The sequence below is a fragment of the Colossoma macropomum genome, unplaced genomic scaffold (assembly GCF_904425465.1).
Source record: "Colossoma macropomum unplaced genomic scaffold, Colossoma_macropomum, whole genome shotgun sequence".
Lineage (NCBI taxonomy): Eukaryota > Metazoa > Chordata > Actinopteri > Characiformes > Serrasalmidae > Colossoma > Colossoma macropomum.
In genome coordinates this window covers 347,998-362,536 of record NW_023494787.1, presented here as the reverse complement: position 1 = coordinate 362,536, position 14,539 = coordinate 347,998, and the positions used below count along the sequence as shown (strand labels likewise).

General features: G+C 43.1%; 1 protein-coding gene across 1 annotated transcript in view; it reads right to left on the bottom strand.

The window, feature by feature from the left end:
* The window catches only part of LOC118805159, a 1,027,118-nt gene that overhangs the window by 684,257 nt on the left and 328,322 nt on the right, over positions 1 to 14,539 (bottom strand). The window lies entirely within an intron of this gene.

Sequence of the window (14,539 nt, the reverse complement as noted above, 5' to 3'; positions counted from 1 at the left end):
TCTTGCCTGTTTTTGTATTTCTTGTCCAGGCAGATGAGGGTTTCCTACTAGAGTCCTCATTCTGGATGGAAACTCTGACTGGGCTGGCTGTGACTCAGGCTGGATTGGTTTAGTCCCCCACTTGCCGAGGGAATGGACAGAAGTTGTAGGTCACCTCTTCCTCTGAGTCATCTTCACTTGGGTCAGGCTCTCTGGGTGGTAACTGTTTTCTCACTGGTTTGTTCTTTTTTTTTGGCAGGTTCCTGTGGCTGCTCCTTTTCTAAAGGTAAGTCATTCACCAATAACAATAAGTTTCTGTGTAGCATTCAGATGTTCTTGTCTCCTTTTTCCGCCTGGACTTTATAGACAGGACTTGAAACATCTCCTGCTCTACTGACCACCCTGTAGATCTTTTCTTCCCAATAGCTGCGGAGCTTGCCTGGTCCTTCTCTCTCCGACAGGTTCTGTACCAGCATTCTGTCACGTGGCAGGAGGACTACTCCTCTCACACCTTGATCATAGTACTTCTTGTCTTTGGCTGAAGACTTGTTACTATTTTCTGATGCGATCTTATACACCTCTTGCATCCTTGTAGCCCACCTCTGTGCAAACTCCTGTTGGCTGGTACTTCTCTCATCTGACCTCAGATTGAACAACAGTTCTACTGGCAATCGTGGGGATCTCCCATACAACAAGAAAAATGGGGCATACCCTCTGGCTTCATGTCTGGTGCAATTATAGGCGTGGACAATGTGAGGTAGGTGGTCTTTCCACGCTGCTTTCTTGTCTTCCTGCAACGTTCTAAGCATCTGGAGTAAAGTCCGGTTCAGTCTCTCCACTGGGTTCCCCTGAGGATGATATAGGGTAGTCCAGGAATGCCAGTTGTTGCAGTCGCTGGAACAAGCTATTTTCGAACTCCCACCTGTGGTCATGGTGAAGTTTTTCTGGGAACCCAAAACTGGGGATAAAATCATTAAAAATCTTTTCAATTGCTGTTTTCCCTGACTTGTTTTTAGTAGGGTAGGCCTGGGCAAAACAGGTAAAATGATCAACTAATACTAAAATGTATTCATACCCTCCAGCGCTTCTTTCAAGGTGCAAGTAGTCCACCGCCACTAACTCAAAGGGTGCACTAGTTGAAATCGAACCCATTGGTGCTTTCTCAGGGACAGTGGGGGACTTCTGCTGGATACATGCACATTTTCTGATCACATAGTCTTCCACCTCTTGTTGCATATATGGCCAATAGAACCTCTCTCGTACCAAGTTGATCACTTTATCCGCCCCAACATGGCCCATGTTGTCATGTAGCTGCTTGGGAATCATGGCTTTAAACTTGCTGGGCAAAATAAGTTGTTTTCTAGGCCCAGCCTGCCGGTACAACACCCCCTGCTCCACATTCAACTTGCTCCACTCCCTCGCCAACCTCCAGACGTCTCGAGACATCTGCTTCTTGTCCAGTTCATTTGCAGTCCATCCCTTTTCCTTCAACACTTCCTGGATCACTTCATCTTCCTGCTGCGCCTGCTGCACATCTTGTGGGTTGATCACCGCTGCCCCTGATGGTTCCACCTCCACTGCTGAAGCCATCTGCAAGGCTGCCACCCAAGGCACATCATCCTCTTCAGCGGCCTTATTCCCCTGCCACACTGCAGTCACTACCTCCGTAGATAGACTTTTAGTGAAGTCACCCATTACCTCCTGCAGCGGGACTGGATACCGGGACAGTGTATCTGTATCAATGTTGGCTTTACCAGGACGATACTTGATGTCAAAGTAGAAGTCTGCTAGCTCCCCGACCCAGCGATGTCCAACCGCATTGAGACGGGCTGTGCTCAGGATGTACGTGAGGGGGTTGTTATCTATGTAAACAGTGAATGTGGGAGCATAGTATAGGTAGTCTCGAAATTTGTCACAGATGGCCCATTTTAAAGCTAGGAATTCCAGCTTGCTTGAATGTAGATGGTAGTTCTTTTCAGAGGTTGTCAGTGTCCTGGATCCATACCCAATCACCTGCAACCGACCTTGCTGCTGCTGGTACAACACTGCTCCTAGCCCTTCCTTTGATGCGTCAGTATGAAGAATAAATGGCAAGTTGAAATCAGGGTATGCAAGCACAGGAGGACTGGTCAGCCTCTCAATGATGACTTCCACCACTGCACTGTGTTCAGCAGTCCACTGTACTGGAGTCTTTGAGGGCAACTGGCAGTTAACTTTACTTTTAGTTGACCTGGATGTTGGTGCCCTCTCAGGCCCACGAGAACCCTGTAGCAGTTCAAACAGTGGCCGAGCTAACCTGGAGAAATCCTGAATGACTGGTAGTGGCTCAAGAACCCCAAAAGGGCTCCCACCTCCCCCATTGTGGCAGGCTTTCTCTCCCCCAGCTGTCTGACGGCCTCTAGATCTTTGGGGTCAACTTGCACTCCCTCTTCCGACACTAGTCGGCCCACATAACGCACTTGGCGCTTGAACAATTCACACTTTGCGGGTCTTAACTTGATTCCAGAGGTCCTTAACCTTCCCAGGATCTGCTTCAAATTGGTCAAATGCTCAGCAAACATTTTGGAGTAGCAGAGGACGTCATCCAGGTAAGGCGAGCAGCATTCATCTCGCAATCCTTCTAAGGCACCCTCCATGCACCGTTGGAATGCTGCTGGTGCGTTGCTAAGCCCAAATGGTACCCGAATCCACTGGTATAGGCCCCAAGGAGTACTAACTGTAAAGTAAATTAAGTAAAGTAATCCTTTTTATGGACACACACTACTGGTGAGGAGTATGAGAAGGTTGACTTGGTGACCCAGCCTCTCTCCAGCAAGGTCTGTATGTACTCCTTCGCCTCATTGTACAATGGCTTTGGGATAGCATCCTTCAGATGTATTTTTAATTTCAAAGATGGAATGCATCCTATGTCCCCATCATCCCTGGAAAACACATCAGACTCTTCATACAACAATTGTCTGACCACAGCCTGTTCTTCTACCTTGAGGTGCGACAGGTCCACAGGGGGATGCCATCTGCTGTCCACAGGAGAATCTGAGTGGGTAATAGTGGTGTTACTCTGCTGGGCTGTATTAACTTGAGCGCTCTGCTGTTGTGGGGACTGAAAGCTTTGGACAGGTAAAACAACACACACGTCCTCTATCCAGCCCAAAACTGTATGTTGCGCTAGGTACACACTATGCTGGGTCACATTCTGCACGGGAATCTCCACAACCTTGGTGGCTCCTGATGGTACTTGGACGATCAATGGTCACATCTCCAGCCCCTCTGGCCATCCTCCCTCTGCCCTGGGTTTGAAGCACATCACTCCTCCTTTGGGCCACGCCCTCACTCGGCACTTCACTGGATGGACCTGGCCTGACTGGATCACCATGCCTTCCTTGCCCACCTTCACTGTGCAGCAACATGATACTTCCTCTTTCCGTGGCTTTTGGGCAGCTGAGGTGACCACTTCTGCAGCCTGCTCATCCAGATTCAGTATCTCACTCACCAGGGCACTCAAACTCAGGGGGTCAGTAGCATCACCAATTCCTTTAATTACTTCCCCAATCACATTTATCCCCAGTAATGGACAGTCCAGACAGCTCTTGGAGACCAGAAACGGGACCCGGATGGAACACCTGCTTTGGCCTCTGCTCAAGATCTCCAGGTCTGCCTCAATCCAGCCATCAAATGGGATGTGGGAGCCATTAGCAGCAGTCACATACAAGGATTCATCCAGCAAATTGTCCAAAGACTTGACTTCCACTTCTGGTAGTGTAAACTTCACTCACTTCCTTCCGACTATACTTGGGCCCCAGTGTCTAACAACATTCTTGTCTTGACTCCATTGATCACACAGGAAACTAAACATTTACCCCCAATTACTTGGGCAGTTCGCCATCCATTGCTGCTGGTTCCATCAGGCCCCTCTATTGGTTGTTCAGCCTTAGCAGCCTCCACTTGGATGGGGGACATGTAGAATGGTTGGGTCACTGGCCGTCCCTCCCCAGTGACCTCACCCCATTCCCCCCCCCCGGCCAGCTGCTGCAGCCCACAGCCCGATTTCCTACTTGCCTACAGCAGAAACAATGTTGGCACGGCTCAAGTCCCTGCTGGATACATCCACGACATCTTCCCTTAACACGCCGAGTGCTGGTGGCTGGTCTAAACTAGGTGGTGGCAGGTGAAGCACGCTGAGTGGTGGCAAGAGGTGAATACTGAGTTGTAGCTGATGGATACTGGTTGGTGGTGGCAGGTGGTACAACCTGGGTGGTAACAAGAGGTGAATACTGAGCTGAAGCTGATGGATACTGGTTGGTGGTCACAGGTGGGGACTGGTTGATATTTGGCAGCAAAGTGTTGACCCAGGGAGGTTCTGCCTTCACCAGCTTCTCCACACTCAGTGTAAGCGCAGCCACTTGAGCAGTAAGTTGCTGAATGGCAGTCCAGTTGGCTTCAACTCCTGCTTCTACCCATAAAGTTTGTTGCTCCTGCACCCCAAGTCGCTGTGTAGCACTCACTGTGGCTGACTTGGGCTTACTCAGGACAGCCAAACGCTTAGCCCTCTCTGCTTCCTCAGTAGTTACTTGATCCAAAATTACACTGTCTGAAATCTGAGGATCACTAAAATAAGACTTCAGATTACGCCTACTTTCACTATTTGTCTCATTTCACCCCTGATACAAAGAATGTAAAAATACCCCCTGCACCAATCCCTTGTCGTAATTAAAATCATTATCTCTATGATTAGATGTCAGGAGTATACTTTGTCTTAAAGTCATTAAACGATAGACAAACTGCTCTGGGGTTTCTTTATCTTGTTGTTTTGCGTTACTTAACTCCTGGAAAAGTACTGTGCTACTTTTATCTCTAATATGAACACGAAGCAATGTTTTGAGCTCTACAACTGAGAGGTCATCTTTATTAGTCAACAACTCTTTAAAATTACCCCCTTTAGTTACTTTAAGTACAGCTCTTATGATCTCTGAGTCTGTGAACCCATCACACACAGCCTCATCAATCTGTTTACACAGTTGTGTGAAGAGGATCTCAGACCCAGAGTCAGAGAGCTGACCCCCTTGGATTTTAAACTCTCTCCTGGGTAAAAAAGCTGCAACATCACTGATCTTGACAACTTGAGTAGTAGTCTGTGCCTGTGTGTTCCCCATCTCCCCAGAGTCTCTACTGAAATTAACACTACCTGTGGGAAGGTTGGTTACTTGAGGAGGAGGCACCATACTCTCCCGTCTAAAAGCTGGGGTTGCAAAACCCTGTCCCTGAGATAAAGGGCTAGACTGATTACTTGAGCCTTTTATTCCCAAAAGTTCATTGATGTCATCATGGAGAGCTAGCAGGCAAGCCATTCCTTCATCTTCCAAACCCAAGAGTTTTTCACCTTTTAAGTAGTCTATGATGTAATAGAACAGTTGTGGCTCAGAACATTCAGACAGTTCCGGATTATTACAGTTGAGACGCATTGAGCAATGGAAGTCTCTTGTGTATGTCCCACAGTAACACTTGCCGCGGTTCTGAAGACGCCATTTTCTCTGGATCCAGCTGCCACTCTCTGAACACACACACACACACACACACACACACACACACACACACACACACACACACACACACACACACACACGATGGTTGCTCCCTTATTAATCCTGATAAGCTCCATAGAATAAATACTCAGAAAATAGAAACTAGACAAAGAAACTAGAAAAAAAATAAAGACCACAAATTCACAAAATAACCCAATTAATCACTAATGGAATAGTAAACAAACAAACAAACAAACAAACAAACAAACAAACAAACGTTGTCAATGAAATAAGCCTAACGACAACAAAAATCTATTTGAAATACTCAAACTCATGAACACATAATTAAAAAAGAAAAATTAAATTAATAAACCAATGTTGCTTAACTCAAGCTTATAAGAAAGGAAAATAAAGAAAAGAAGAAAAAAAACAAAGCAATAAATGGAAAACACCAATGTGATAAAAACCCTAAAACACATGGAAATCATAAACTATCACAGCTTCAGCATAAAAGGGAATACTAAAACCAGTTTAAAGTGCAAATGCAATTAAAGTGCTTCTCAACTCAATTCACAAGCATTAATGCGACAGTAATTCAATCAGAAGAACGTTTCCACTTAAACACAACAGCAAAGCCTTCCTTCACAGAGAACCCCCGTAAAAACACTATAGCAGCTTAATTGGGCTAGTGCTAGAAGTTAATGTTAGCAGGCTCCGTGATCTTACACAATGGCATAAAAACACCAGGCACATAAAAATATATTCTAAGACCAGTAAAACAAGGCAGTAACAGATAAAGCAACATTTCCATACCTTAATAAAAGAAAGAACGGACAAAAATGTTTGCTGTGCAATCCTTGGCGTTCAAAGTATTACTTCTTTGGCACCCTTTTTATGCACACCAACCGTCCCCTTAGTATGGAGCGCCCCCTGCTGGTCTAGTGCCGTTAACCCAATTAGTACCCTTTTTACTCAAGCTGATCTGCTTTTAAGACATGAAGTTTATTTAAAAAACCCAAACCCAAGAAAAGAATGAAAAGGAAGCAAACACAAAAAAAGAAATCACCTCAACATTTTTAAAACCCAATATGAATAACAAAAAAGATATATATGGGTGTTCATGCATCTTTATTAAGATTTTCAACCCCTTACACTGGCTATGGTGACGTGTTGAAACGGGTCCACATTGGCCATGGACAGCACTCGTTCTCTAAATATTATGCAGGCTTTTCTTAAAATAACCATATCATTCTTACAACATTGGTACAGTTCCTTTTTTAACTTAAGCACACCGTTTTTTATTGATTCGTACCAGTTTATAAATTCAGTCCGCTCCGTAGGAGCCATTTGTGAATATCCGTACATTTCAGGTTTCGGGTAACGTCCAACATAACACAAATTATCTTTTGTGTGAAAATAATGAGGAAAATAACCCTTTTTCTCATTTTCAAAACCAAAACTTTTGGGTAAATCAGCCAGTTTCACTTGGAAGAAGCTTAGGCTGTCTATGTAACGTTGTTTGAAAATGTCACGCTTCCTGCCACTCACCAGACGAAGCTAGTTCCCTTGCTCGCATCTTCTGACACGAACTCCATTTCCCAGACTCCTCAGCAAAGTCACATGACTCCGGAGAGATCCTCATCATCCAATCAGCGCTCAAGTTCGCCGGAATACTAATGTTTTGCAGCTGTTTTAGATAATATTTAAGCCCGGGCTTTAGTTAGAATCTTTGCGAGGTATTGCTTTCTTTATGAAACTGCTGAGCGTTTTCTTTGATTGTGTTTCTGGTTATGACTTTATTCTTCTCGTGTTCTCTGACTCTGTTTTTGGATTTGCCCTTTTGTACTTCTGCCTGGATATCTGGATTGGTGATTTTGATCCTTTGCTTGTTTTGTGGACTCCGAACTGTTTTGCCCTTGTTTGTTTTGATAGCCATTCTCATCTTGTTGTGTTTTTTGGAACTGACCCATGCTCGGTATCTGACTACGGTGTGCATCCCTGATTCCCCAAGTAAAGCTTCCTTTTTGTCTTTAAACCGCGAGCGTCTGCTTTCTGTTCCATCGTTACAGAAAAAAATATCGGTCATGCATAAGATTTTATTTCCTTGAGTAATGAGATGAGATACTATTTTGTTCTTTGTTAGGTAATTTAGCATAAAATACGAATCATAACCGCTGCTGTTGTGAGCGATAAATGTATACTTTTTGTATCTGTTTTTTCTAAAATGTTTAAAAAACTTTGCTATGCAGTCGTGGCCCGTGGCGCACCAATGTTGACCTTCGTACGTGACGGCATGTATATGTATCGCTGCGTGCTAGTTTTGTTCCGTAAAATGGGACTCCATGTCAAAAAATACATATTTCTGCGTTTGCGGCCTCGGCAAAGTGGGTCTGATAAAACATTGGTGTTTACAGGGATCCTCTTTCTCGGCTAAAGGTGACTTGCAAATGTTACACGTGGTCTGGGGACAGCTGTGGAGTTTGGTCGTCACTATGTATGAGCGATTACAGTTTTCACACCATTTAACCTTCTCACAATATCCCATTCGTTTGTGGTGTGAAAAACAATCCTGTGACCTGCAGAATCTAAGACTCGTGCGGTTGTTCATGTGTTTGGAAAGTCTGAAACGAACCACCGTTGTTTACTCTGTAAAGAATCACAATTTTGACGTTTAAAAACTGTTCGAATAAAGTCACGTCGTTAAATGAAATTAAATGTTGCGATGAAATATTTAACCGATTTAAAAGTAATAGAGCTTCCTTTTGACATTCGCTTTGGGTCAAACCCGGTTTCATCACACCTGTCAAACTACACGCGAAGCAGGAATTTTGGTAAGCGTTTAAAAATATAACTAAATGCCTACTTTTTTTTGTAAGTATTTCTGCGTTAGTTTGAAATATCACCTTTCAAACTTATTTGTATAATGTCACCCCCTTGTGAAACCTGTCTGGCTTTTTGTAACAAACGGTCTACTCGGTTGTGCAGAGCCTGCGTGAACTGAATTAAATTCAAACCTGTACCTAGATCCGATAAATTTATTTGATAATTGTATTCACTGTGATTAAACATGGGTCTGGGTCTCTCCCTCACCCCATCCCCCTCCCCGCTTGTGGAGGGCCTGGTGATCAAACAGTCTTCTGTGTAAATTTCTGGGTCTCCCGCCTGACACCTCCGTTCACACCCCGTCGAAGTGTTAATAACACTCCCGTTTGCGCCGTCGTTAACGTGTGATGCGTGTCCTTCGCTCTGCGGTGGTAACCCTCCCAAAGTCGATGCGTTGATATCCTGCATAAAAACATCCTGATTCGCTCCATCGCCAGTGTGTGAGGTAAAATCCGATAAATCCCATTCATTCTGCAATGGTAATCCATCCTCAGCTTCGGTCAATATTCCTGTATCGTTTCGCTGAGCGACACTCATTCTATTGAATGAAGTCGCAGCGAAAAGTTCTGTCCACTAAAGTTTCAAGTTCAAACAAATCGACTGGATCTTTGACGTTTAGAAGGTTCACATCTCTGTTTGTCGCAACATGGTCATAGGCATCGCTCTGTATCCTGTCATCAAAAAAGATACAGCGTTGTCATTAAATAACACAGACCTCATCGCTGACGTCAAATTACCAGAAACTATCGACTCATCAACTCGGTCCTCGTAATCGGAGACCGGGCTGTGATCTGCGATCGACGGTACGTCACCTGTGTTGGCGCCGACTTTCGGTGTGTTGCAAACACAGCCGCCGGGTCGTGGCTGACAAACCCCCGAAATCTCTTCCTCCTCCTCCTCCTCCTCCTCCTCCTCCTCCTCCTCCTCCTCCTCCTCCTCGTCTGAAATGACAACGTTGTCTGTTCGTGGTGGCGACCGGACCGTGGCGGTGATACAGTTGACACTGTTGGCGACGTTGCACACAATTACGCTGGGTCTTTCTTGAACCACCGCCGAGTTTGTCGTATCTTTTTCAGGGGTGATGCAAATAACTTCATCCCCCACCGCTGCTGCCGCTCTGTGTGATTCGTCTGAACCTGTGCCGCTGAAAGATCGCCACACAATCACGCTGGGTCTTTCCTGAACAACAGCTGAGTTTGGCGCATCCTTTTCTGGGGTGTTGCGAATAACACCATCCTCCGCTGTGGATGATTCGTCAGAATCTGTGAGACCCATCGTACTTCTCGTAGATTCAGTGTCAGACTCGTACTCGGAGTCGGTCGATAAGTTTAACACCCCCAGCAGGGGTATTGTAATTGCTCACAAACTGGTCAATAATGAGCAACTTTTTACAACTTTTATGGCTCTCGGCCAGTTTTTATAGTAGTGTGAGGAGAAAAACACCACGACACCTGTTCAATTATTAGTCACGCTTAGCAGAACGGGGGCCCCCCCCACTTGCTACTGTCACTCAAAAACACAAAAAGAAGGACATCGTGGAAATCTTTTTCCAAAACACATCCTGGGAATCTTTTTTTCTAAAACACATCCTGGGAATCTTTTTTTCTAAAACACATCCTGGGAAACTTTTTTTCTAAAACACATCCTGGGAATCTTTTTTTCTAAAACACATCCTGGGAATCTTTTGAAAATTCTTCCCATGTACCATACCGGACAAACCTTGGGAAGTTATCAAAAGGCATTCACACACACACACACACACACACACACACACCATACCCCGACCCAACCACCCCCACCCACCGACGGTAAGTCCTCGCATCTCATCCTTACGCTTTTAACGCCCACCCGTTTTAATTTTTCATCCCCTTTAAACTTTTACACAAAATTCACATCATTTTTTTTTCATTAACACTTCTCAAGGGGAAAATTTGCTCACGCTTTCCACTCCAACATGCTGAAACTGAACATTTTATCACCGAAAAAAAAAATAAAAATTCTTTACATCCTACAATAGTTGTTCACATTTTTACACACATTACCTCCTGGGAAAATTAGATGCAATTTTCACACGAGACGTCCTACGACTGATGTTGACATTTTACACACACCAACCGCTGGGAATTTTTTTACATATTTCACACATGACATCCTACTACTGTTGTTTACATTTTTATACACATCTGGGAAAATACTTTACATATTTCACATGTGATGTCACGCATAACTCATAAATCATTTTGACTTTTACCGGGGTTAATAACTACTTCTTAGATATAAAGGGGAGATTCGAGATGGGTCTATAATTTGATAGTTCACAGGGATCAAGGTTAGCTTTCTTAATCAGTGGTCTAATTACTGCTAGTTTGAGAGATTTTGGGATGTATCCAAGGCTAAGAGTGGAGTTTATTATTGACAGAATAGACTTGGTTATTTCTGGCAGAATTTCCTTGAGTAAACCTGTAGGAATCGGATCTAACATACAAGTAGATGATTTTGCGGAAGAAACGATTTTAACTAGTTCATTTTCTTGGAGTAAGGTAAATGATTCCAGCCTCTCTGCAGGGTTTATAGTATTCTCAAGATTGAGGCTGGCATTAAGGGGAAGCAGGTTTGAGGAGTTTAACTGTGTTTCTGAATTTTCTGCCCATTTTTTTTCAATTTTGTCACTGAAGAAGTTCATAAAATCGTTGCTGCTATAGGCTGATGGAATCTGGGGTTCACTAACTGTTTTGTTCTCTGTTAGTTTAGAGATTGTGCTGAAAAGTAATCTAGGATTATTCTTATTGTTTTCTATGAGAGAGGAGAGAGAGGCTGAGCGTGCTGCAGTAAGTGCTCTTCTATAGTCTATAAGGCTCTCCTTCCAGGCGGACTGGAACACTTCTAGCTTAGTCAGGCGCCATTTTCGCTCAAGTTGTCTGGCGGTCTGTTTTAAAGCCTGAGTGTGGTCATTATACCAAGGGGCAGTTTTTTCTGCCTTACTATTTTACTTTTTAATGGAGCCACACTATCTAGAGTAGATCGAAAATGATCCTCTAAGAGCTTGGTCATAGTATCTAACTCAGTAGGATTAGATGGACAGATGACAGAAGCTGATAATTGAAGGTTTCTAATAAAGCTACCAGCTGTGGAGGGAGTTATTGTCCGCTTGACACAATAACATGGTGATGAATGCACATTACCACTGAAGTGAAGTGTGATAATCATTTCCGGAACTTAATGCTTCAGTTCTTACGCTCTTCTCGACACATTCAGCTCGTTTCACTCTGTCAGTGTTATGATGTTACCAGTCAGTGTGGCTGTGGTCAGTCCTCTGAGCCCCAGTTTCCTCTTTGTGGTCCTGTAAGTCCCTCTTTAGTGAACCGCGGTGACGCCGCTCTCACCCTTTCGGATTTCTTCCTTTAAAAAGTCTCCAAAACTCACACATTATCGTTATTAACGTCCAGGACAAGCAACTACAACTTCTTTTAGTCGAAATGTTCGCCTTTTGAGAACCACGGAACTCTGATTTCTACGGGCTGCTGCAATGGCTAAGGGCCCGTTTACTATGGGAGGCAAATCCAGCCAAAAAAGAAATTAAAATGAAAACAATAAAATGTAAATGCAAACTTCTTTTTGCCATTTCTTTTTCCAAACATCTGCGCAAATATCCTGCCAAAATTGAAAATTAAATGAAATACCTACATCTGCAATTTCATTTTTCACAAGAGCGCGAGCCATTTGTGACAAAAAATAAAAATAAATGTAAAACAGCTGTTTGTCATTTCATTTTAGTCGTTATTCTGGTTTTTCATGGCCGAATCTAAAATGAAAAAGCTAATAGAGAAAAGAAAATCCAAGCTTCACTTTGGCTTTTCTCCATGAAGTGCAGAATACGGGTCAAAACTAAAATCAAAATGCAGTGTTTACATTGTTATTTCTTTTTCACAGCAATCGGCTGCAGATCTGACAAAATGAAAATGAAAAGGCAAAACTGATAAATCAACAGCAAAGTGACGGTTTGTGATTCAGTTTTCGGCGCGGACGCGCTTTAAGTGTCAGAATGAAAAGGCAAATGCAAACGAACATCAGCGCCACCTACTGGACATTTACTTTACATTTCTGACTTTTCGTTTTCAAACTGACCAACATGCAAATATATGTTAATTAGCACTAGGCGGGGCTACGTGGTACATTTTGGGACATCCTCAGACCGAGTCAGAACGGCATCATTCCTCAAGATAAATGACTTAGAGTCTCGAGAAAAACCATCGTCATGACTCAGATCTGGTGAAACTGAACGTCAGCACAAACGGCCTCAGAGAAAAGGTATCAGACCAAACGCAGGCCTGGTCGAGCACATACTGGTTCGTATAGCTTAGAAAACTATTATGTAACTCGATATAAATGCCAATAAAACATTTCCAGTTTTTTCTGACGGTGTTTGTTCTGACATGTTTCTAATGGTGTTGGAACTCTAATATATGCTCCAGCTCATACGGTGTGAATGTTACCTTGAAAGTCTGTATGTTCTCCATTAAAGTCTGTGAGGCCTGGACACTGCAGTATCTTTACTTCCTCAGTTTAGGGAGGGAGGACATTTTTTGTTTATCTCTGTTTTCTCCTGGTTATTGGTTTCATTAAGGAGTTGGGTTAAATTTGATGTATTTTCTTTTCTTTTTGTTGGTCAGGGTTAGTTAATTGTTAAAACGTAGTTAGCTTTGTTATGTTTGTTATTTCTCCTAACCTCCTTTCTTGTTGTGCTGTTTTGGTTCAGTTTTCTGGTCTATGTTACAACTTCAGTAAATCTTTATCATTGTGAAGCTGGTTGTTGTGTGCGTGGTCAAGGTAATCGGAAGGGCATGTGTGTGTCTCTCTCTCTCTTTCCTTCTATGTTATAGCCTAACCCTAGACTGGGTCGTAACAATGTTATATAAATCTTAAAAATGACAAAAAGAAGGAGAAAGTAATATATAAATGTGATTTGATAGCATGATGATAAAGTTTACATGAATATAATAATAATAATAATAATAATAATAATCTTTATTTATAAAGCAATTTTCATGCTGATGGCAGCTCAGAGAGCTTTACAGTCGGGTGATAAACAGTTATACAAGAAATTATGAGTATTAATTTAAAATCATTTAAGTCAATAACAGATCAGATTAGAGTCGTAGAGTTTTACTGAAGCTCTGAGTTAAAGAGCTGAGTTTTCAGATGTTTATTAAAAGTGAGCTCTGAGCTCGACTGTCTAATAAAAGCTGAACTGAGCTCCACAGTTTAGAAGCAGAATAACTGAAAGAGTCTCTCCACGTTTTCTGTGTTTTACTGAAGGAGTTCAGATGGTCAGAATCTGCAGATCTGAGATCATAAACAGACGGTCAGGAGCTTTAAGGTCATTTAGAGCTTTAAAAACCAGCAGCAGAGCTTTAAACTCTCTCTAAGAGATCCAGGCGGTCAGTGCAGTGTGTAACGGGGGGATATGAGCTCTCTGTGTTGGTGCTGTGAGGATCCGTGCTGCTGCGTTCTGTACGGGTTCTAGAGGATGGACTGTTTTCTCCAGTAAGAAGATCATTACAGTGATCAACTCTGCTGAACAAACGAAGCTATGAGTTTCTCTGCGTCGCTCTGAGAGAGAAAAGGCTGAACTTTAGTGATTTTCTCACTGATTAAAAGCTGATTTAGTCACTGTTTACAAGCAGATTAAACAGAGCTCAGAGTCTAAGATCTCACCCAGGCTTCTACTGCAGATTTGGTTTATGAAGATAGAGAGCCGAGATTCTCATAAAGCAGCTTTCTCTGAGTTTTAGCACCAACGATCAGTATTTGAGTTTTTTCATGATTAATTGTAGAAAGTTTTGCCACAACCACTGAGAAATATCTGACACACGGCTGGTTAGTCTGTCTACAGAGTCTTGATCTTCAGAAGGAATAGAAAGGCATAACTGTAGCATGTACAAAGAGAAAAGCAAAGGCCCTAAGACTGAACCCTGAGGGACTCCACAAGAAATGCCAAATGTTTTTGATGAATGATTTCCAAGTGAAACCATGAACTGGCTATTACTTAAATATGATTTAAACCATTCTAAAACTGTGCCTGAGAGGCTGACCCCGTGTTCAAGGCGTTGGAGTAAAATCTTGTGGTCAATGGTATCAAAGGCTGCACTGAGATCTAA